This window comes from Elephas maximus, chromosome 4 (assembly GCF_024166365.1).
Source record: "Elephas maximus indicus isolate mEleMax1 chromosome 4, mEleMax1 primary haplotype, whole genome shotgun sequence".
NCBI classification, from domain to species: Eukaryota; Metazoa; Chordata; class Mammalia; order Proboscidea; family Elephantidae; genus Elephas; species Elephas maximus.
Window position 1 is genome coordinate 79,988,466 of NC_064822.1, and position 26,149 is coordinate 80,014,614.

At 36.9% G+C, this 26,149-nt stretch overlaps 1 protein-coding gene across 2 annotated transcripts in view; it reads right to left on the bottom strand.

The window, feature by feature from the left end:
- Positions 1-26,149, bottom strand: part of SLCO1A2 (solute carrier organic anion transporter family member 1A2) — a 131,911-nt gene that overhangs the window by 96,015 nt on the left and 9,747 nt on the right. The window lies entirely within an intron of this gene.

The window sequence follows — 26,149 nt, forward strand, 5'->3', positions numbered from 1 at the left end:
TTCTTATGACGTGAACGTCACTCAGAGATAAGATAGTACATAACATTACTGTCAGTTTATTTTTGTTTCTCTCTTACTTTGAGTTGTTATTAGAAATGCTTCCAAAACATTCTAAAAATTGCCTTTTAATGTGTTTCCTGAAATTAGTGTCTTTGGTCTTTTTTTTTTTTTTTTAAGGGGGAAGGTTTTATCATCCCGAGCTGTGTCAACCAGGTAATAGTCTATCAGTCTCTGAAATGGCTGAGAAAACCTATGTAGAAAATGTCTCAAATTTTAATTAAACACCCCTAAAAATTATTAAAGGTAATATAGATTTATTATTCCATGTCATTTTACTCATGAGATTCAATCATCTCTTTTGTGAATTTTCCAGCTTTTATACATATATGAGAGGGGATTAAGAAGGAGTAAATTATTTTACTAAATAAGCATGACTGAGGCAAAAGGATCACATACTTGTCCATCAACTATTTTACACTCTGTTGTACATATCTGCCTGGCATGTAATCAGATGGTAGTTAAAAACATAATTACATTGGGGCCAAATTAAGCTCACATAGGATACCTCCAAAAACAAATGTTAAGAGTAGAGACCAGGGACAACCAACCAGACCATTTTTAAAATCCTTGAAACAGATGTTTTTAAAGAGACACTTCAGGAGTTAGAGTTTGACCTATAGTCATCACTGTTTAAAATCTCTTGAAATCAAGAATTTCCGTGCGTGTCTGTGCTTCCAAGTGGCTAGCATTAGCTGGGAGGCCTTGTCTGCCCAGGTGATCGATGAGAAAAGACACCTCAACGTAGGGACGTAATGCTTCTCACTAGCCATTTCAGCCACCTTTTTTATCTTAATGATTGTTTTGGATAGAATCTTGTACATGTTGAATAGTATGCTTAGATGAAAATTCTTGTTTGGGAAAGCAGTATTATAATTTAAGAAACAACAGAGCTGAAGCCTCTTAATGCTTCTTTTACGTAGCAGAACAATGGCCCTTCTAACTAACTCAAATACCAAACCCATTGCTATGGCGTTGATTCCAAGTCCTAGCGACCCTATAGGACACAGCAGAACTGCCCCGTAGCCTACAGAACTGGATTACCCAGTAAGCACAGGCCAAATTGGGCCTTCCCAAACAATTTGCAGTGCACAGTTTCACCTGTCCCCACCACGTCAAAGATGTGAAATTGCTCACCACACATTAGCAAGTAAATACAATTAACCCTGTGAGTACACTGCTCAGTGCAAACCAGTGCATACCATGCTTACTAATCCAACCTTGATTGGGTTTCCAAGGCTGTAATCTTTACAAAACCAGGTTGCCACATTTTTCTACCTCAGAGCAGCTGGTGAGTTCAAACTGCCTACCTTTAGGTTAGCAGCCAAGAGAATCATTCTAAAACCTCTTATTGACCTTGAAACCAATTATCAAGTTACCTCTCAGACATTTAGCACATAGAATATTTCACACTCTGCTCCAGATAATTTGCCAAACGTATTTTGGGACAGACATCCCTTTGAACTTTACCAACCTGACCCATAATTTTCTTTATTACTTAAATGTACTAGTCTGGAATGTCTGGGCCATATTGCAATTCCTGCTGTTTTTCAGGAAAATTTTATAATCTTTAAGAATTTAATGTTCAATGTATACAATAACTGATTTAACCCTTAAAAAGCATTAAATCAATCTTTTGAAATGCACATTGGCCATGCATGGTACACATGCAAAGAGAAATAAATAATTGAACAGATAGTATGCATAAGATTGATATATAGACCAGTTAATTAGGTCCCAGAGTGCGTTTCCTTTGCCTGAGTAATTGGTTTGTCAGCATATACTTACACTCAAGAGATATCCACATCATCTGATGCTATAAAAAGAGTTTTCTGTATTTTAGAGGAAATATGGGAGTAAAACTCCTAAAGTTTCAGATAAAACTTAAAAATTTTTGCCTTTAGGCTATCTCTAAACAGAAATACGGCTAATGAATCACTCCACACACGAAACATATGCACTGAGATAAAGTTCACTAAATTTTGTCCCAAATTATCTATCTCCACTGGCTTCCGGACATTGAGTTTTAGCCCCACACCTGCACTTCTTTCTCACTTTACACATACCCTAAGTTTCACCAATGTTTTGATTTCTATGGAGAAGAAACTAAAACATTTTCCTAGCTTTCTTAATAATCAGCAAAGAAGTAATGTTATTCTTCTGTATCAATTTACAATACCATTTTGAAAACACATTTAAATAAAAGGTAATATAGAAATATAGAGCCGATATGAATAATTTCTGTAAGTAGAAACAGAAATTAAAATCAAATGGATTATTTAATCATCATTATCATTTCTGATTTACCTCAAATAGTATTATGCAGTTGTTCCAGGAAGCTGAAAGACTGTGGTATATATTAATACCACTGACATAAAAAGTCTTTTGGTTTTAACATTTAACCTAGTCCTATCATTAAAACTGTTAAAAGCATAGAAACCAAGAAGGTGGCAGAAAAACGGCAACATTCATGTATTTATGCTAAGAGTAGGAAACTCCTACAACGCAACAGTCAGATGCCTGAACAAGTGAAAAATCTGATTTCCTTGAGACTTTATAATACCTGACATTTCCCTCATAACACTCCTAATTCAATGATCTCAGGGAACTTAAGAAAAATAAATAGTCCTAATTCTTGTTGAAAATATTTGGGAAATGAATATACTTTTTAAAAATTTCCACATATTCCAGGTTACAGGTACACTTTACATTCTAAATCCATTTTTTACCAGTTACCGGTTGCCATGGATTTGATTCTGACTCATGGCAACTCCATGTGTATCAGGATAGAACTGTGCTCCACAGGGTTTCTAAGTCTGGGGCCTCTCAGAAGTAGACTGTCAGGCCTTTCTTCCAAGGCACCCCTGAGTGGGCTCAGAGGTCCAACTTCTTGAATAGTAGTTGAGCACTTCACTGTTAACGCAAGTCCATTTTATGTATGGGGAAATAAATGCATCAACAAGATTTAGAAGAATATCAGACAAAGACCCTTTTTTTTTTTTTTCACTATCTAGAACTTATTCTGAATTTCCAAAGAAAGAATCATACTAGAAAATGCAATACTGACTATAACGGAGTGTGCATTATATAATTTGCAAGTTAAAAATGAATTCTGTGGCATCTTTAGGGTGTCAAAAAAACCTGTCAGTGGTCCAAATATTTTCAACCCAAAACATTTAGCTACCTATGTTAGAACATTTCCTTTCGTTTTCATCATATAGCTGTATCCTTCCAGATATAAAGCCTCTAATCTTTCATATTTGTTTGATGTTACCAGTCGTCAGATGGAAAAACGGAAATGCAACACTGCCACTTGTGTGAGGCAACACCTGGCAAATTTTCTACATCATTCCAGCGACAGTCTTGAATCCGTCCTCCCTGCCGACCAATGTGGGATCCAATACATATGGCAAGAGGAATACAGCTGAGGTTTTAAACAGAGCCCCACTGAATTACCCCTTTAGAGGTCTATGGAAATCCTGGTGGCATAATGGTTAAGTGCCATGGCTGCGAACCAAAGGGTCGGCAGTTCGAATCAGCCAGGCGCTCCTTGGAAACTTTATGGGGCAGTTCTACTCGGTCCTATAGGGTCGCTATGAGTCGGAATCGACTCGAAGACACTGGCTTTGGCTTTGGCTTTTGGCTTAGAGGTCTATGTAGCTCTGCAGTTCTCACCATTTTATGTGTAAATTCTCTACTGATTTTGTACGATTTGACAGTGCCTTTTTAATTTCTACCGTGAATATGTGAGTCTATGTGTCCCATGTTTCACTTATCTGACATACATAACTGTTTTGTTAAGAACTGTTTTAAATTTATTAGTAATCAAAGTCTTACAATAAAAAGCCAATGCTCCTAAAAATTGAAGTGCTCATTTCTTTTGCTTGTATCTTTGTGACCTGAATTGAAAACAGAGGAGGAAATGGTAGCTTGAAACTTGGTAAATTCTTTTTTTCTGGGTAATAGTAAAGCTGGGGCCCTGGTGGCGCAGTGGTTAAGCAGTTTCACTGGCATTTCGAATCCACCAGCCGCTCCTTGGGAACCGTATGGAGCAGTTCTACTCTGTCCTATAGGGTCACTATGAGTCGGAATCCGCTTGATGGTAACGAGTTTGGGTTTTAGAATAGTAAAGTTATGATTCTAAACATTAAAAAACCAGAGCTTGTAAGTACCCTTGTTAAGTGATCCCTTTGTGCATCTGATCTCAAAAATGAAGATGCTGTTTAAAAAATAAATGAGTAAAATCCTACTTCTGACTCAGTCAAAATAGTTTTAAAATTCTCTTTTTTGTCATACTTACTGGCACTAGGAGGTTATTTAAAAATATAAAAGCAATTTGTGCCCATGAGGGACTCATTGTATATTATCATCGTTGAGCTTTTGTTAAAGGTATGTGTCCTTTATTCTGTTTAAGTAGCTTTCAGCAAACCTCAATCATCTTTTTATGCAGGGTATTGCAAAGGCAACTGTGTTTCTATTAATGTCTTCAATTAAAAGGCCACAGAGTTCTGGAAATTATGTACCATACGGCAACTTATTTTCTTTTTTAAACTGATTGAACATTTCTGGAAGAAGTTACATGTGTGTAACGCATTTGTGTTTTTTTGTTCATTCTGTTTTTAAGGAAGCTATTTTTTTTTTATGATATTGGACATCAAATGAAATGCTTTGCTTTAACTTAGATTAGGGTATTGACTCTTCCCTTACTGTGGGTAAGGCACCTTTGGAAGCAGCATTAAGTCATATACAGTGATATCAGTATTATGCATCATTATGCCATTTCCAAAACACTCAACTTATTTTTTTAAAAAATAGCAAGAAGCATCTGCCTTTGTGAGAACGTGACTCATTGACTTGATTTCTACATTAGAATGTTCCGTTGTGAAGTGTTCCTTAGAGTACCAAGTTATAGAGTGGTTATTTTTCTGTGTGTATATGTGAGTGTATAGAGATGGGACATGATATTTATCAGGAATTTTATGTCTTAAATTGAGTATTGAAATAAATAAACTAGTGCATAAATCCTATTTGTGGTGTTTAACTGTTTACTCTTTCTTCAAAGTGGACTCAGGTCCAAATTTTCAAATTGAATAAGATACAATTAAATTATAATCTCTTAAACTTACTTATTTAAAATTATTCATACCATAGCCTACTTTAAGTATTTATTGCACATCACATTCACATATGGGTTTATAGTTTATTTCAACTCTGCAATTTATCTTCCAAGAATTAACCAAGATTTCATTGAGTGCATATGATACTCAAGGACTTTGTGTATAGTAGCATACTATTACCAGGAATGTATGTATAGTAACTTAACATTCTCCAGTGCTAAAAAGTAGGATACGGTTAGGGTCACTACGTAACTTATTCCAATTGGGAGACTTTTGAGAAGGAATAATGACCTTAATACAGTAGATATAGATAGTAGATATTGTTCTAAAGTTCTTTCATTAAATTTCTTGTCAAAGTGAAACATCTGAAAAATGTTAGCATTATTTTCTTTGTTAGCTTGGCATTTGTAGGTCAGTGAGAAATCTAAATATATGAAGGTTGGGAATGCTTTACTGCTATAAAAATACATTCCCTGATTCCTCACAAATATCTCATGAAAATAATAACAAATGTAGATTGAATAATGTAATTGGAGTTACTAACAATAATATTTTGGTGACTAAATTTATCCCAGACTTTCTTATTGTGTCTCTGGTGCATGAAATCACTGGTACCTTTGAGTAAACTAAGAGTTAAACTTCCAAATATATGCATATTACGAATTTTATAATCTGTTGAACATTTACAAGTACAAATGATTCATCTATGTTGCAATAGAGAGAACAAAAAAATCATTTAACAATACCACATTTGGACTTCTAGAAATTTTCTTGGGCGTTGTGCGAGAACACTGTTTTCGGTCCTTTGAGTCTCTGAATCCTGAATATCATTATAAGGCAATATTATGCTTAGATTTAAAAATATCTTTTGGTTAATAGCAGAAAAAAAAATTGTGAGTCCAAAGCTCCTCTGGCTAACACAGTGTCTGATTCTAGCGTACAGATTTCCATTCAAAGAGAAAATATTCTTTTCCTACCCATTTGTCAGAGCCCTGGTGACAGAGTGATTAAGTGTTCGACCCCAAACCAAAAGGTTGGCGGCTCGAACCCACCAGCCTCTCTGTGGGAGAAAGATGTGGCAGTCTGCTTCCATAAAGATTACAGTCTTGGAAACCCTATAGGGCAATTCTACTTTGTCCTATAAGTTCGCTGAGTCAGAATAACTCAATGGCAATGGGTTTGGTTTTTTGGTAACCATTAGTCTACCTTCCAATTCTGCACTACACAAAGCTGTGAAAAGATTCGTCTTACACTCAATGCGTTTCTGAGAGACATTATTAGTGCTCCCTCATATCCTGTCCTTCCTGAGCATATAAGAGATTACAGTTCTCAGCCCCATTGCATCCATATGCGGTCATGTGACTAGTCTGGCCAATGATAGGTGTCACTTCCTGACTGACAAGATAAAAAGACTGTGTGCAATTTTTCCGTCTTTCTCTTTCCTCTGGTGCAGGAACCTGTGCTGTTCATTATGGGAAAGCCCTCATCAGACTAAGTCCCTGAGTGACTTCATGATGGAGAATGTCCCTACTGATCTGTTTTGGACATGGAATATGAGCAAGAAATACACCCTTGTGATTTTAATCTATAGTCTAGCCTAATACAATCACCAAAATCAATCTTTTCATCCTTCCTTCCAAACCTGCTTCTCCTGTTGACTCCCTTCCACTATAATTCATCCTTAAAACTTTGGAATGATCTTGGATTGCTCAACTTCCTTGCTCCACACATTGTCAGTGACCAGGACATATGTACTCTAATGTCTTCTTACTACTAAAATGTGCCTGTTGTCCCACTGGCAATAATGTAACCCAGGTTCTCTTTACTGAAGTCAGGACCACTACGATATCCTGCCAGTATTCCTCCAACCACCAGTTTTTTTCTGCCATTCTATATATCAAGACCAGGATAAGATGCCAAATGCACATCTCTGAATATATCAGTCTCCTACACTGAAATTTTCAAAGGCTTGTTGTTGTCTACTAAAATATGCCAAACTCTTTTGCATGACTTTCAAATCCCTTCATAATTTAGCCACAATCCACTTTTCCAGTTTTACCTCAGATGATTTCACTTTGTGGATTAAGCAAGTGTGCTAATTTAGAGTCAAAAAGGAGCTAATATTTTAGATATAAACAGTCAAGTGTTTTTCTGTGGGGCAACATATTCTTTAGTAAAATCAGCGTATCATGTGGCTTGTAATTAATATCCTAAAGGAAATAAACTGCCATACTCTGCATTAGCTAAAATGAGCACAACTACCAACAATTTCTTAAAAGATTAAATAGTTATGCAGCGGTAGTCATTAGTATAGCAGGTATTTTTTTCCCCTGAGGACTGCGTATTGACCACTTTACTTTGCTATCCAAACACTTCCAAATTCCTGTAAGAAGATCAGGTGAGAACAAGACTACAAATACATGCTTTACAGATTACAAGGTGGATCACTAGCTCTTCATGGTGGGTGGTAGGTGGACCAGGTATTATTCTTCAGTTGAGACAGAGAATCTAAAAAGGCAAGTCTATTTGTGAAAGAGACAATTTGATAGCCATGGTACAGTTTTGAGGTAACACCAATATCTACTTTTGGACATCTGCAAAATGTTTCTGCCTATTTGATAATTAATAAATATGGGGACTCTCATTATACCTGGGAAGGAAACCTTTATAATACAGTATCATTTTTCTTGCTGCTAAAGAAATCCCTGAGTAACAAGGTTCAGAGGAAAATTCCATGGTGCATCCAAGGTCCTTTGGCATTTACAAATGGCATGAACTACCCCTATGCTGAGTAGAAGTAAGGAATAGAAAAAAAAAAGGAAGCCTCTAAAAATTGCAGTTAAATACTTCACCTCTTTTCAGTTGTGTAGGAGGTATCAATAGCATCCTAGATGATTTCAAACCTGCTATTTCTTCATGATGGCAGAGTAGAAATAATTATGAGGTGAAAAATAATGTATGGGTCAGAGATCTGAATTTTGATGTATCATTATTAATTTGAAGTCTCCTCCTGGGGACAGAGGGTAGGAAACTCTTTCTCAAAAGAGAGAACCACCTTTTTGCTGTTGGTCTCCCATGCAGCTGACAGTTGAGAAGGTTTGCAGTTGTTCCAGGGCAAAGCCCCTACGAAGGACTAGGGAGAGCCAATGAGTATGTATCCCCATTAGTGGAATATGGTGGCAGGTCTGTGCAGCTTGGAGTCACATAGACCAGGGTGACTTAGATCAAGTTATTCTGAGCCTCTGTTTTGTCATATGTGACATGAAAACAATAAATAACTCAGAGAGTGGCTCTGAAGGATAAATGGGACCTCACACCACCAAGAAAGAAGCACCAGGAGCACAGCGCGTCCTTTATACCTGGGGTTCCTGCACAGAGAAGCTCCTAGTCCAGGGAAAGATTGATAAGAAGGCAGACAGAGAGATAAAGCCTTTCCCTGAAGCTGACACGTTGAATTTGGACTTTTAGCCTACTTTATTGTGAAGAAATAAATTTCCCTTTGTTAGGGCCATCCCTGCATGGTATTTCTGTTACAGCAACACTAGATGACTAAGACACCCCATAACAACCCTATAAAATAAATTATTATTCTTATTTTACAGATGAAGAAACTGAGGCACAATGATACACCCAAGATCACACAGCTAGTAAGTGGTGGAGCTGATATTTTAACTCAAATATTCATTCATTGAGCTTCTTTGCTGAGCACCTACTCTGTACCAGATACTCTTTAGGTGCTTGGCATGCTTCCATCAATCAGATGGACAAAATCCCCTGCCCTCATGGAACTTGCATTCTAGTTTTGGGATGGGGTAGGTACAGAGATTATACTTTTAGTCACTGAGTTATACCACTCCCCCAACCTAAGGGATTTGTAGAAGTCTGTCTCCTTTCTCTCATAGTTAGATAAATTAAACCACGAACATTTTGAAGAAAACAAGAAATCAGGAAAGAATTAGGAGAAAATAGTCACTATTTTCTAAGCACCATCTGCAATCACTTTTATATATATACATTATAAAATTATATACACACACATAAAATACATACCACATGTACATATATTACTATTAATTCTCACAAAAATCCCATGAGACAGATATCATTATGCCTATTTACTGGTAGAAACCAAGGCATAGAATATGAGCTATCTTGTCCAATGCCACAGTTATTAAGGGTAAACCTAGGATTTGAACTCTGGCTTATCAGACACCAAAGTCCAGGCAATTTGTCTACACGATGTGCAAACAAAAAAAATTTTTTTTCTACTTCCACTGTGGTTTATTTTCTGTAGGACCATGCCAAATCACTTTGTCTTGGAACTGGACAAACAGGTCAGGCAAAAGAATATTGGGGCTAAAATATTCAAAATATGACAGACTTGCTTGATGTTGAGAATAACAATCTTTACCCCACCCAGTTTGAGATGGTTTTGCTTTGTTTTATTTTGTTTTTTTAAGGTTTCAAAAGGAAAAAAATTTGAAAAATCCAACACAATTTTTAATATTTCCAACACTGATTTTTTTCACAAAATCACTTAGATTTCCTGTTGAGACTTTTATTTCTTTGTTCTATATACAATGAAGATACCTTTGTTTTCTGGTGAAGTGAAAATTCTGCTCAGTGAATAGAGTCACCATTATAATAAATTGTCACTATTATATTTCTTTATCTTTGAAACTTTCCCCACCTAGTTTTGTGCCTACTTTTGTTATCTTTGTTTTTCTGGCTCTCCTTCTCTCTTAAATCCTTTTGATTTGCTATTAATAACTAATGTGGCCACCATAATATCGTTTCTTTGTGTACATGTTATAATGGCCATAATACTTAACCACTGATTGAACACCAATGATGTGCCAGGTACTTTGCATTTTTTATTCCTAAGCCTTTAGCCAGTTCTTCAAAGCCCTTCCCCGTGATACTTCAACCTACCTTTTTAACTGCATTGTATTAAACTTCTATCCATTTCCCATTCACACTTCACACTTAACCCACCTCCATACTTGCTCACTTTACTCACCTTGAAATACCCTTCACTTACCTCTGGGAATTCCATACACCCTTTTTTTTTTTAGATTTTACTCAAATGCTACAGTTGCCATTGAACCTCTCATGATACTCTTCACTCCCCTCTGTATTTACATAGATTTTCTTCTGTATTTCTCTTCTAATAGCAGTTTATACAATCATTCACTCCGTCATTCAACGAATGTTTATTAAGCTTATTTTTGTATTTGGTACAGTTTTATTCATTGAAATTTCAAAGATACCTTTAAGAAGTTCTCAGTTTCTACCTTGTATTTCAGTTATGTATGCATGGGTGTTATTTCCTCGACAAACCTATAAATTACCTGTGGACAAAAATGAATGAGTCATCCTCAGAACCTACTACACAGCTACAGTAGTCAAAACAGCCTGGTTACTGGTACAATGACAGATACATTGACCAACAGAACAGAGTTGAGAACCCAGATGTAAATCCATCCACCTATAGTCACCTGATCTTCAACGAGGGCTCAGAGTACATCAAATGGGGAAAAGACAGTCTTTTTAACAAATGGTACTGGCAAAACAGGATGTCCATCTGCAAAAAAGTGAAACAGGACCCATACCTCACACCACATACAAAAACTAACTCAAAATGGATCAAAGACCTAAATATAAAGCCAAAACACTATGAAGTTCATAGAAGAAAAAACAGGATCAACACTAGAGGTCCTAATACATGGCATTAACAGAACACAAACCACAGCCAACAACCTATAGACTGGGAAAAAAAATTCTGCTATTACAAATCAGACAAAGGTCTAATCTCTAAAATCTATGAGAAAATCCAATGCCTCTACAAAAAAAGACAAACAATCCAATCAAAAAATGGACAAAGTTAATGAACAGACACTTCAAAGAAGACACTCAAGCGGCCAGCAAACACAGGAGGAAATGCTCTCAATTGCTAGACATTAGAGAAATGCAAATCAAAACCACAATGAGATACCATCTCACCCTGGCATTACTGGCATGAATCAAAAAAACAGGAAATAACAAATATTGGAGAGTCTGCAGGGAGATTGGAACACTTATGCATTGCTGGTGGGGATGCAAAATAATAAAACCATTTTGGAAAATGATATGACACTTCCTTAGAAAGCTAGAAATAGAAATGCCATATGATCCAGAAATCCCACTCCTGGGAATATACCCTAGAGAAATAAGAGTCATCACATGAATAGCCATATGTATATCCATGTTCATTGCTGCACTGTTCACAATAGCAAAAAGGTGGAAGCAACCTAGATGCCCACCAACAGATGAATGGATAAACAAACTGTGGTACATATACACAACGAACTATAAAGAGCAACTATAAAGAACAGCAATGCATCTGTGAAGCGTCTTATAACATGGATGAATCTGGAAGACATTATGCTGAGTGAAATAAGTCAATCACAAAAGGACAAATATTGTATGAGACCACTACTGTAAAAACCCATGAAAAGGTTTATACACAAAAAGAAACAATCTTTGATGGTTATGAGGGAGGGGAGTGTTGGGGGTGGAAAAACACTAAATAGACAGTAGATAAATGCTAATTTTGGTGAAGGGTAAGACAGTACACAATGCTGGGAAAGCCAGGACAACTTGTACAAGGCAAGGTCATGGAAGCTGCATAAACACATCCAAACTCCCTGAGGGATAGAATTCCTGGGCTGAGGGCTGTGGGGACCTTGGTCTCCGTGAACATCTAGCTCAATTGGCATAACATAGTTGATAAAGAAAATGTTCTACATTCTACTTTGGTAAGTAGCTTCTGGAGTCTTAAAAGCCTGTGAGCAGCCATCTGGGATACTCAACTGGTCTCACCCCTTCAGGAGCAAGGAAGAATGAAGAAAACTAAAGATACAAGGGAAAGATTATTCCAAAGAACTAATGGACCACACCTACTACAGCCTCCACCAGACCAAGTCCAGTACAACTAGATGGTGCCTGGCCACCACCACTGAGTGCTCTGACAGGGATCACAATAGAAGGTCCTAGACAGAGCTGGAGGAAAATGCAGAAAAAAATTCTAACTCAAAAAGAAAGACCAGACTTGCTGGCCTGACAGAGACTGGAGAAACTCTGAGAGTATGGCCCACAGACACCCTTTCAGCTCAGTAATGAAGTCATCCCTGAGGTTCACAATTCAGCTAAAGATTGAACAGGCCCATAAAACAAAATGAGACCAAATGGGCACACCAGCCCAGGGGCAAGGACTAAAAGGAAGGAAGGAATAGGAAAGCTGGTAATGGGGACTTCAAGGTTGAGAAGGGAGAGTGTCGACATGTCATGGGGTGGTTAAGCAATGTCATAAAACAATATGTGTACTAACTGTTTAATGAGAAACTAGTTTGTTCTGTAAACCTTCATCTAAAGTACAAGAAAAAAAAAATAAAATGTACGAGTCATCTCTGTAATCCACACAATATTTAAGCTCATTACTTGCACATAACAGGTGCTCAATATATAGAGTATGAATAGATGTATCCTATGATTAAATGAATAAACCCATTGTTTGGGTTTGTTTATGATTAAATGAATAAATAGTGCATGAATGAATGAGTGGACTTTAATATAAAGTTATATGACTTAATACAGTGTGGTGAAATTGATAGACTGTGGCACCTTACACTCCCTTTGTAAAACAAAGATAGTAACCCCTACCTTGTAGAGTTTTATGAAAAATTAGGAATAAAATATATAAAGTACCTGGAATATCATCATTGGTGTTCTGTCACCGGTAGCTATTACAGCCATTATAACGTGCACATAAACAAAGGAATAGTATTACAGTGAGTACTTTTGTTATTAATAGCAAACCAGAAAGATTTATAGAAAGAGAAAACAAAAGGAAATGATATGTAACAAAAGTAGGTAAAAAAAACACAGTGGGGAATATTTAAAAATAAAGAAAAAGGGAAAAAAATGATGACAATAATCTACCCAAATCCTAAATAGGATTTGTATTACCAGATACCTTAGCTGCTCCAATAACCAATGACACAAAGGCACTTTCAGTACACAACAACATCTAGAATTACAAAATTTTGACAAAACCATTCAAGACATAAGTTCTGGAAATCCTTGCCTTGATTGTCCAAATCATGTCTGTCCACCCTCTTCCTTGTGGAGACATTTCTTTTGTGGTTTAGAACAAAGGTTGTGATCAGTGAGAAGCGGCACACAAATATTAAAAAGGAAACAGAAGACTCTACAGAGACAGCATATTTGGTTGTAAGTAGACTAGAAGGGTGGGAGAAAATTCTAAAGAATAGGATTTAAGTAGTCCAAAATGTTACCCCATCTATGATAACTTACCAAATTAATTCTATCAAGAAAAATTTGTATTCTTTAAAAAATAAAAAGATTTTTTTATCGCATGGGCTTATGCCTTGATTATTCTATAAACCAAAAAATCCATTGCCGTTGAGTCGATTCCGACTCATAGTGACCCTATAGGACAGAGTAGAACTGCCCCATATGGTTTCCAAGGAGAACCTGGTGTATTCAAACTGCTGACCTTTTGGTTTGCAGCCATAGCTCTTAACCACTATGCTACCAGGGATCCAATTATCTTATACCTATGAATATGAGGCCCTATGCAACTGAAATACTGAAATAACTAATATAGGCTTACATGAGGCTAGAAGACCATGCTTCCACATGGTGGCTATAACTGTGATAAAACTGTGTTCTAGTTTGTGATAGTTCACTTCTTTTTATTAAACATGTGCCTCTACATTCAGAAATTTGAATAGTCTGATTTAACAATAGGTCTTGAGCAGAAGCCCCATCCAGAATTAACTCCCATAACTTTCTATAATTTAAAATTCATTCTTGTGCATTTTGAGGGCTAAAGACTAAAAAGTCTTCAGGAGTCCCTCATTAAAAGACAAATCCCTGTGGAAGGGAAGTACCTTAAATCATTAATAAACAATACCCTAGTTGAAGTTGGTTAACAGCTAGCTAAGGACAAAGTCCTAGTAGAATGGTATAAGTACCTGAAGACATGAAATATGTTGGTAAGAGGGAAATGAGTTGCAAGGAAAAGAAAAAAAAAATGGAGAGTAGAAAGGCATAAAAAATTCAAGTTACCTTCAAACTTCTCTGGTCAATATTTGGAGCCTACATATTACACTCACAACCCTTTTCTTATATGTGACTAAGTATGATCAGGATTCAAAACACGTATTCTACTCTGATTATGAAGGTACTAAAAGTTTACCTGGGGGATAAGATAGAGAAAATGGGGCAGAAAAAGACAGGGAAAGAGTCAAGACAATGAAAACATATTTGTTTCTCTGAAGCTTCACCAGTCTTCCTCAGATAGTATTTAATCCTTAAAACATACATACACACAGAGAGAGATTTGCTGTCAAGTTGATTTCAACTCATGGAAACCTCATTTGTGTCAGAGAAGAACTGCGGTCCACAGGGTCTTCAATGACTAATTTTTCAGAATTAGATTGCCAAGCCTTTCTACTATGCATGCCTGGGTGGACTTGACCCAACAACCCTTCAATTAGCAGCAAGCACGTTAATCATTTGCACTACCCAGGGACTCCATTAGGAGCTCTTTTTCCAGAACCTTCTCCTGTAAGAATACCACTGACAATATGAATCTGTTAAGACAGAGTAACCACTTTGAGTCCCAGGAAACTCAAACTCAATTTTGGAGATTTATTAGACTTTGAAATTATAATTAGTATTTGTTTATACCAGGAGATGTTATCTAAATATGTCCAGCTTTCATTATACTAAGGTAAAATTAAGTATTTCAAGGGGTCCTACTGTGTTGTCGAAGAACAAAAAATCCACAGGATGCTGAAAGCTATTACGATAAAGCCACTGGTGTAGTGAGAAGTACAGGGCTTCGAGGAATCATACAGGCCGTTGTTAGGATCCCGGCTCTTTTTCAAAACTTTGTGTTATGGATTGAATTGTGTCTTCCCAAAATGTCTGTCAACTTGGCTAGGCCATGATTCCCAGTATTGTCCACCATTTTGTCACCGGATATGATTTGCCTATGTGTTGTAAATCCTACCTTTATGATATAATAAGGCAGGATTAATGGCAGTTATGTTAATGAGGCAGGACTCAGTCTACAAGATTAGATTGTATCTTGACTCAATCTCTTTAGAGATATAAAAGAGAGAAGCCAGCAAAGAGACAGAGGGGACCTCATACCACCAAGGAAGTAGTGTTAGGAGCAGAGCATGTCTTTTGGGCCCGGGGTCCCTGAGCTGAGAAGTTCCTGTTGTTGTTGTTGTTAGGTGCCATTAAGACGGTTCCAACTCACAGCAACCCTATGTACAACAGAACGAAACACTGCCCAGTCCTGCACCATCCTCACAATCTTTGTTACACTTGAGCTCATCGTTGCAGCCACTGTGTCAATCCATCTCATTGAAGGTCTTTCTCTTTTTTTGCTTACCCTCTACTTTACCAAGTAAGATGTCCTTCTCCAGGGACTGGTCCCTCCTGATAACATGTCCAAAGTATGTGAGATGAAGTCTCACTATCCTTGTTTCCAATGAACATTCTAGCTCTACTTCTTCCAAGACAGATTTGTTCGTTCTTCTGGCAGTCCCTGGTATATTCAATATTCTTCACCAACACCATAATTCAAAGGCATCAATTCTTCTCCAGTCTTCCTTACTCATTGTCCAGCTTTCACATGCATATGAGGCAGTTGAAAATATCATGGCTTGGGTCAGGCACACCTTAGCTAGTAGACCAGAGAAAAATTGATGACAAGGACTTTCCTCCAGAACCAAATTTGGACTTCTAGCTTTCTAGACTGTGAGAAAATAATTCCCTCTTTGTTAAAGCCATCCACTTGTGGTATGTCTGTTATAGGAGAACTAGATAACTAAGACACTTTGTACAAATTTCTTAACTTTCTTTAGCCTCAATTACATCTTTTATATATAAAAAAATAATATCTGCTTTGAGAAGCTATATATCATACAAGGATAAGAGATAATACATGAAAAACACTTAAAACTCAAGACCTAACTCATGCCAGTGAGTCAATTCCGACTCATACTGACCCTATAGAACAGAGTGGAAGTGCCCCATAGGGTTTCCAAGGAGCCACTGGTGGTTTCAAACTGCCGACCTTTTGGTTAGCGACTGAGTTCTTAACCACTGTACCACCAGGGCACCTGAAAAAAAAAAAAAACTTAGTGTATAAATTGTATCTTTAATTATACTATAAATAAATATACAATAAATTGTACATTTAATGTTAAAAACAGAATTTTCCTACTTCACTACTTTTGCATCTGGCTCCATCTTGATTCTAAGACTTCTAAGTGAAAAATAAGAGAAGAAGTAAAGACACCGGTCAAGATGTTTAGGAGATTGTAGCAGCTACAACTGGTAAAAGACTAAAAGTGTAAGGTTGGTCTTCTAGAGTGTATTTGACTGTAGAAAAGACCGTTTTGTGCTTCATCGTTATAAACAACATAATACAACAAGCTAATGAATGCTTAAATGTGGATATTTTAAAACATAATGTGCTGAGGTTCTTTCATATCTTTTAAATCTCATACATCTCTAGAACATGTTGCCCTTTTGGTATATTTGAGTTTAGGAGCTGAATCGCCTAAAATAAATAATGCATTGTTTTATTCCTAAAAATGAGCTTGGTCACAGTGACCAATAATATGAGGTGAATTGTTTTTCCCTCAGTAATATCAAAAGGCAGTAGGATATAATGTTTACTCATCTAAACAATAGTTATAATCATTACAGTCACATTTTGCTGTATGTTTTTATCTGGAACTTTGCCTCAGAAAATCTCAGGTATTATTACCCACTTACACACTTTCTTTCTATCTGCCTTTTCTAGGAATGTAGATTTCAGGCCTAATTTAACTTATAGGAATACCCATAAATGTGACTATGATTTTCAGATATGGGAAAGAATCATTAATAGATTATGATCCAGCAGTGGCTTAAGAGGTTAGCAAATGGTCAGCATCCCAACTGGAAAACAGGAACTCAAGACTACATTCTACCTTTTGCCCTCTAAGCCATTTATTCTCTCATGTAAATATAACAAAAAAACATTATAGCAAAATCAAAGGCGAGTTCACACTTCAAGTGTATGTTCTCTGACCCTGTAGTTCATACTGAATTTAAATATTAGGTAGTTCTTCCGATTTGCCTCATTTAGCATAGCTTTGAACATCAAGATTTACAGCATAAAGAAGAGGAGCACATAAACCACAAGTGACATAAGTGCTATTAGGAAATGAAGAAATAATCACACCCACGCAGAGATGAAAGAAAGAAAATGGATAGGAAAAGAAACAAACCTTCTTGAAAATGTAGTACCTCTTATGGGCTTTTCATAGCCCTATTTCACACTGTTTCCTGGGGCTCGGGTGGCACAATGGTTAAAGGTCTGCAGTTCAAATCCACCATCGGCTCTTTGGAAACCCTATGGGGCAGTTCTACTCTATCTTATAGGGTGGCTATGAGTCAGAATCATCTTGGTGGCAACAGGTTTGTGTTTTCTTGTTTTTGTTTTTCCATTTTAAAATGCAAATAAAATTTATATCACTTCACTAGATCATCATATTATTTTCTCACAAAAGTAAATGAGTCACAGATTGTTAGCACAAAAAAAAATTTATTTGTAAGTCAAAAATATTGGTGAACTAAGTATTTTCATATTACCAAACTAGATGTTATTTGAGTTTCATAAAAGATTTTAATCATATAAAGGAGGGGTAAAAAGCATAGAAGCTTAAATACTACTTGTCCAAGATAAATTTATATAGTATCGAGTTCCAAAAGTGCTGTCACATACTTTATTTCGTTCAACAAACATGGACACATAAACTTTAAATTCAGAGTGGCTAACGTCCACAACAAGGAAAACAATGTAAACTTGTGAAAAATAACTTTTTTTCACTTCTGAAAAGCAATATATTTCCAGTTAAAATAATGATAAAGTTTGCAATGTGTAGTGCATGAGTTTGGAGGAAAAGGGAGATAATATCCTCCTGTACTCAAGCCTCTAAATCACCCAGCAACCCCTCCCAGCCTTTTTTCTTGCCCTCCCTACTACATTCACAGCATGTACTTTGATGACACTTTGGAACACCTAAGCTGCAGCTGCCACATCTGACTTACTTTTAGTTTTTAAACCCAAATAAATGAAATATCTCTGATGCTTCCAGGCTGCCAAAGGGCCATCTTGGTAGACCTGCTGGCCTCAGAGAATTTGCTAAAATGGGAGATAACTAATTCTTCTCTTGCCAGATCCTGAAAAGAATAGACATCCAAAAACCAAAAAAGAAAACCAGTTGCCAGGGAGTAGATTCTGACTCTGTTGGCTGCATGTGTGTCAGAGTAGAACTGTACTCCACAGAATTTTCAATGGCTGATTTTTCAGAAGTAGATCACCAGGCCATTCTTCCAAGGAGCCTCTGGATGGACTCGAACCTCAAACCTGTTGATTAACAGCAAGCACATGAACTGTTTGCACCTCCTAAGAACTCCTTTGGATACCCACATAGCATGTAATAAAAAATGAGATAAACAATGTAAAGTGCCTGTCAGAGAGCCTGACATATAAGACTCAATAACTGGCAGCTTCTGCCACTGTTACTGCTAGACAAAATAACTGAAAAGTTGTTATGTGTGGAATCTATCTCATCCTTGTTCTGCCTTTAAATAGTAGTCTTAAGTAACCTCTAAGACAATTTCAGGTCCCTGAGCTGCATAGACAGTTTGCCCTCAACTAATAATCTAAAGGTTGGTGGTTCAAACCCACCCAGCGGTGCCACAGAAGAAAGGTCTGGCAATCTGCTTCCATAAAGACCGTAGTCAAGAAAAACTTATGGAGCAGTTCTACTCAACACGTGGGGTCACTATGTGTCAGGATCAGGTTGACAGGAACAGGCTAATAGGCTAAGACAATTTCAACTTTCTGTCCTCATTTCGGAAACCCTGGTGGCATAGTAGTTAAGATCTATGGCTGCTAACCAAAAGGTCAGCAGTTCAAATCAACCAGGTGCTCCTTGGAGATCATCTGGGGCAGTTTTACTCTGTCCTATAGGGTCACTATGAGTCAGAATTGACTCAATGGCAATGGATTTGGGTTTTTTTGGGGGGGGTCCTCATTTCAAATATGGGAGTTATAATCCTATTTATTCCTGTTTTATAAGAAATAAATGACTATATATTTAAAGCACTGAAAGAAAAAAAAAAAACTCAATCAAGAATACTATACCCAGCAAAACTGTCCTTCAAGAATGAGGGTGAAATTAAAACATTCTTAGACAAACAGAAGCTGAGAGAGTTCATATCCACCAGACTGGCCCTACAAAATACATTAATGGGACTTTTGTAGATGGAAGGGAAACAACTTTAGAAAGTAATTCAAAGATACACATAAACAGAAAGATCCCTAATAAAAGGAAATGCATGGACAAGTATAAAGGTTAGTAATAGGTATTCATGCTTGATAATTCTAAATGCTTTGTCCTTCATGTTTTTTAATAACAAATATATAAAAAGCAAAGTTAAAAATATGTTTCAGGGCACATGAAATATAAAGACATAACTAGTGACAACAACAACAAAAGGGGGGTAGAAGAAATGGTGTAGATAATGTTTCGTATGTTACTGAAGCTGAGTTGGTACCAACTTACCCTAGAATGTCATAAGTACAAGCTGTTAAATGTAATATTCATGGTAACCACTAAAAAAATATTAAAAACATACACAAAGGGAAAGGAGTAGCGAACCAAAAGGCTCATTACAATAAACCAACAAAACACAAAAGCAAGAAGTAGTAAAGACAAAGAAGGCTTAAAACACACACAGAAAAACAACACAATGGTAGAAGTCACTTCTTATCAGTAATTACAGTGAATGTAAATGAACCAAATGCTCCAATCAAAAGGCAGAGTGGCAGAATGAATTAAAAAATAATAATAATAATAATCCAACTACATGCTTTTTATAAAAGATACACCTTAAATGCAATGACACAAAGAGGTTGAAAGTGAAAGATGGAAAAAAATATTGCATGCAAGTAATAACCAAAAGAGAGCTCGGTGACAGTCTTAATATCAGACAAATAGACTTTAAGACAAAATCTATTAGAAGAAATGAAGATGGACATTATATAGTGATTAAAGGGTCAATTAATCAGAAGATTTAACAATCATAGATATATATGCACCCAACATCCAAGCACCTAAATATATAAAGCAAACATTGATAGAATTGAGAAATAGATAGTACTACAACAATAGTTGGAGACTTCAACACACCACTTTCAATATTGAGCAAAACATTTAGAAAGAAGATCAGCTAGGAAACAGACGACCTGAATGACACTATAAACCAACTAGACTTAACAGTCATACATGACATATATAGAACACTCCACACAAAAACAGCACAATATACGTTCTATTCCAATGCACATGGATCAGTCTCTAGGACAGATCACACATTAGGTCACAAAGCAAGTCTTGATAAATTTAAAAAGGCTGAAACCAAACAAAGTATTTTCTCTCAACACAACAGAGTGAGTCTAGAAATCAAAAACAGAAAGAAAAAAAACCTGGAAAATACACAAAAATATGGAAATTAACCAACATACTATTAAACTACCAATGGGTCAAGGAAGAAATCAAGAGAGAAACTACAAATTTCCCAGAGTCAGACGAAAATGAAAGCACCACATACCAAAACTTACGGAACACAACGAAGGCAGTACTGAGAGACTACATTAGGAAAGAAGATCTCAAATCAACAGCCTAACTCGACAACTGCAGGACATAGAAAGAGAAGAGCAATCTAAGCTTAAATCTACCAGAAGAAAGGAAACAACAAAGATTAGAACAGAAAGAAATAAAATTGAAAATAGAAAATCAATAACAAAAAAAAAAAAGAATAGCTTCCAAGTCTTCTTATGTACAACCAAAAACCTCATGGGATTTGGTTTTTTGGTCTGGAAGTTTAGCATCATGGTTTCTGAGACATTCCACTTAACTGGCCTAATAACATATTTAGTGCTTCTGTTTTACCTCCTAGCTTGTTGCATAGTGCCTGAGATCTAAAAAGCGTGCAAGCAGCCATCCAAGGCACAATAATTGGTCTCTATGCCCCTACAGCAACAGGGGAAGGATGCTCAGTAATAGAAGGATGGTATGGAATGTGTGGCTAATTGCCTCCGTGAACAATTGCCTCCTTTGCTATGAGACCAGAAGTGAATGGTGCCTGGCTATCATTACTGAACATTTAATCAAAGGTTCTATAGAAGAATCCTTATCAAAAGGGGAAAAATGCATAACAGAATTTCAAATTCTCATGGGCTCCAGACTTCCTGGAGCCACAAAGGTTGAATGAACCCCTGAAACTATTGTCCTGAGATAATCTTTAAACCTTAAACCAAAAATATGCCCTGAAGTCTTCTGAAAACCAAACAATAGTTTAACTTAACTAGCAAAAAATGTCTGCATTGAGAATTATGTCCTTTTAAAAACTGTCTAAATGGGATCAAAGTGACAACAGAACTTAAAAGATTAGATAGGAACATTAAAACCTAATGGAGGAGGAATAACTCAGAAAAGAAGGGTGAGAATGGTTGCACAACTCAAAGAATGTAATCAATGTCATTAAATGGTACATGAAGAAAATAAATAAATAAATGAACACCTACTTTGAAAGGCTTTAAATGCTATATAAATCCCTGAAATTATCAGCATCATTATTATAATGATACCCCACTACCGTCGAGTCTATTCTGACTTACAGCAACCCTGTAGAGTAGAACTGCCCCATAGGGTTTCCAAGGAGCGGCTGGTGGATTTGAACTGCTAACCTTTTGGTTAGCAGCAGAGCTCTTAACCACTGCACCACCAGGGCTCCATTATAATGATAAATTCTACTTTAAAAATCTCCTTTTATGCGGTGGCCCAAATTTGACCAAAATGATTTGATTGTCCTTTCAAATATTCGTATGAAACAGAATCATTTCATAGAATTGATGGTATGCCTGTGAAGCTAAATCTATTCCCAGGGGTTCATAAAGATGTCCACTGATAAAATGGCAAAAGATTTATGGGTAAGCAGAAAAGCTAGCAACAGTATACTGAAGTGAGGAGAGGATTGCAGGAAGAAAAAATTATAATCCTGTTGTCTTTTGAGGAGAAGGCCAAATATTTACTGAAAGGAATGTGTTACTGAAAAAGATTTTAAAGCTGAATTAATCCACCTTTGTGCTCCCAAGCAGGTCCCTGGGTGCTGTAAATGGTTTGCACTCAACTACTAACCTGAAGGTTGGCAGTTGAAACCCACCCAGCAGTGCTGTGGAAAAAAGACCTGGGAATCTGCTTCCAAAGATTACAGACAAGAACACCTTATGGAGCAGTTCTACTTTCTAACATATGGGGTGGCCATGAGTCAGAATCAGCTCGATGACAACGGGTTCGATGATTTTTTCTTTTTTTTTTTTTTTTTGGTGCTCCTAAGCAATGTTTACATTAGAAATGGATTGCAAGTGCAAGCACTTGAACAAATGGAATCATAAAAGAGTCTTATTCCTCCCCCTTCATTTCCTATCACGTTGGTTCTAAAGGGCCAGTTCTGGTGGCAGAATGATTAAGCACACAGCTGCTAACCGAAAGGTTGGAGGTTTGAACCAAGCAGTTGCTTCACGTGAGAAAACACCTGGTGATCTGTTCCCTTAAAGATTACAGCCTAGGAAACTCTATGTGGGCAGTTCTACTCTGTCCTATAGGGTCACTGTGAGTTGGAATCAAGTCATTGGCACATAGCAATAACAAATGAAATCTCAGACAAGCCACACCCCTTTCTGTTCACATTCAAAAGAAAGGGAAAAAAGAGTTCTCTGGTCACTTTTAATCCCATGGAAGGCTCAGTTCTGGATTAACATATCTAGACCACTTTGGGGCAGTTCCACTCTGTTCTATAGGGTCGCTATGAGTCGGAATCGACTCGACGGCAATGGGTTAGTCCACTTTGTACTTCATTTAAATTAAAGCTTCTTCCATCCCACTGCAACAGGTTCAAAGCCTGCAGTGGCAAAGAAATTCCCGGTTGTTTCTCTATTTCTCATCCCAGCTTCCCTTCATGCCTCTCCCACTGCTGAACAAAGCGGCTCTGTCTTCTCCAGTGTTGAAGAGTGTCTGGGAGAAGATGAGACAGCAGAAAATATCACACATACCTGATATTACTGTCCTTTGGCTAGGGCAGGTATTTAAAACTGACTCTCTCATGGCCACTGTCAGGGGCTCTTTGAAGGTCCCATCCCTCATTAGTGATCTGTCACCAATGCAGTACCCTTGGCAGAAATAAATGCATCTCTGAGTAGTCATGCACAATTCTTCCCTTCAACCTTAGGGATGCAGCATACTCTTTTAGCCTCTTTCTACTGAGGTATCAATGTCTCCCATACGACCTAGTCAAGCTCTCAGACAGACCCCAAACTATCTGTGGTTGACCACCATTGACTGGGTTCTTCTTAAATGCAGCCCTCTGTTTGTTTTGCTTCTCAGCAGGTGGATCTGGCCATAGCCTTTTGCCTTCATAGACTTCTTAAGCATAAGTTGGACACCTGACCCCATATCCTCCAAACTGCAGAGGACAAATATAAAGTACTCTGAGCAAACTTCTTACAGCCATGCGCACTAGGCTTGAGGTCAGGTAAAAGAATGACACTTGCCTTCCTCATAGGGATGGGAGTGGACACACAACATAACTCTAACTTCCTCCTCTAATCTCCTCTACCTATACAACCTATTCGACACTAAGAGTCATAAGAACCATTCTTGGCCATCTCCTTTGCAAGTACATAAGTGATCTAAAACGGTTGTCTCCAAACTAGGGTGTGTAAACATTTAGGGTACATGAAGACTTCCCGAGGGGTTCATGGGCATGGATGGTTTTTAGGGGAATTATTTTTAATTCTTCAACATCCACATAGACTCTTTTGTAAAAATGATCTTCCAGAAATGGCAGTTTAGGCTTCATGATAGTTCTCCTTTCCTACCTCCCCTTGCATAATTTCCTTTTCCCTCATTACAAAAGAAAAGGCTTATCTCTTATCTAACCCAAAACTTACTGTTGTGCATTCCACCCTCATCTACTATTATCAAAAAATTTATTCCCCCTGAGGTAGAATCTCATAGAGACCATGCTTCTTGTAAGTTTCACATTTACAAGTGGCCAAATCATTACACATTTGCAGTTAACTTTTTCTAGAGGAGACTTTACTGTACCTTTAAAATCAGAATATCTACTTACATACAGGTGAAGGGCAATATGTTCCCAAAAAGTAACCCAGGTAACAATGCACTGAACTTTAGAAAATCAGCTTTCTTTATTTAGATTAATTGCTCCTGTTTAGAGGATAAAAAAAAAAAGCTCTTTTAATTCTGTTAAATGTATAATTATAAGTGTAACCATTCGATCATGAAATAAAATTTTAATCATATAAAAAAGTCTCAAATGTTGATTTGTCTGTTCATCTGTCAAGATTTTTTAAACCTCTTAGAGACAAGCCAAACCAGAAAATTAAAAAATTAAATGTTCTACAGATAAATGTCTCTGTTCAGCTTATTTAAAAAAAAAAAAAAAAATCCTGCAAGACACAATGTCCAAATTGTTTTTTAAAGCCAATATCTAGCTTTAGCTTCAAAAACAAGGCATCAGTACCAAAAAAATCCACTTCACACAAAAGAAGACAGCACTAGCAGAAAAGAAGAAAAAAGAAGGTATAAGACACACAAAAAATAAATAACAAAATGGTAGAAGTAAGTCCTCCTTTATCTGTAATGACTATGAATGTAATGGATTAAACACACCAATCAAAAGGCAGAGAGTGGTAAATTGGATAAAAAAAAAAATGACCCAACTATATGCTGTCTACCTTGGGAACAGAGACACAAGTAGGTTGAAAGCAAAAGGATGGAAAAAAAAATTCCATGCAAATAGTAATCAAGAGAGAACAGGCATGGCAACTTTAATATCAGACAAAATAGACTTTAAGTAAAAATCTGATATAAAAGACAAAGAAAGCCCTAATACAGGGCATAAACAGAATACAAAACATTACCAAAAATGATGAAGAGAAACCAGATAACTGGGAGCTCCTAAAAATCAAACACCTATGCTCATCTAAAGACTTCACCAAAAGAGTAAAAAGACCACCTACAGACTGGGAAAGAATTTTCAGCTATGACATCTCAGACCAGCGCCTGATCTCTAAAATTTACATGATTCTGTCAAAACTCAACCACAAAAAGACAAACAACCCAATCAAAAAGTGGGCAAAGGATATGAACACACATTTCACTAAAGAAGATATTCAGGCAGCCAACAGATACATGAGAAAATGCTCTCGATCATTAGCCATTAGAGAAATGCAAATTAAAACTACGATGAGATTCCATCTCACACCAACTAGACTCGCATTAATCCAAAAAACACAAAATAATAAATGTTGGAGAGGCTGCGGAGAGATTGGAACTCTCATACACTGCTGGTGGGAATGTAAAACGGTACAACCACTTTGGAAATCCATCTGGCGTTATCTTAAACAGTTAGAAATAGAACTACCATACAACCCAGAAATCCCACTCCTCGGAATATACCCTAGAGATACAAGAGCCTTCACACAAACAGATATATGCACACCCATGTTTATTGCAGCTCTGTTTACAATAGCAAAAAGCTGGAAGCAACCAAGATGAACGTCAACGGATGAATGGGTAAATAAATTGTGGTATATTCACACAATGGAATACTACACATCGATAAAGAACAGTGACGAATCTCTGAAACATTTCATAACACGGAGGAATCTGGAAGGCATTATGCTGAGTGAAATGAGTCAGTTGCAAAAGGACAAATATTGTATAAGACCACTATTATAAGATTTT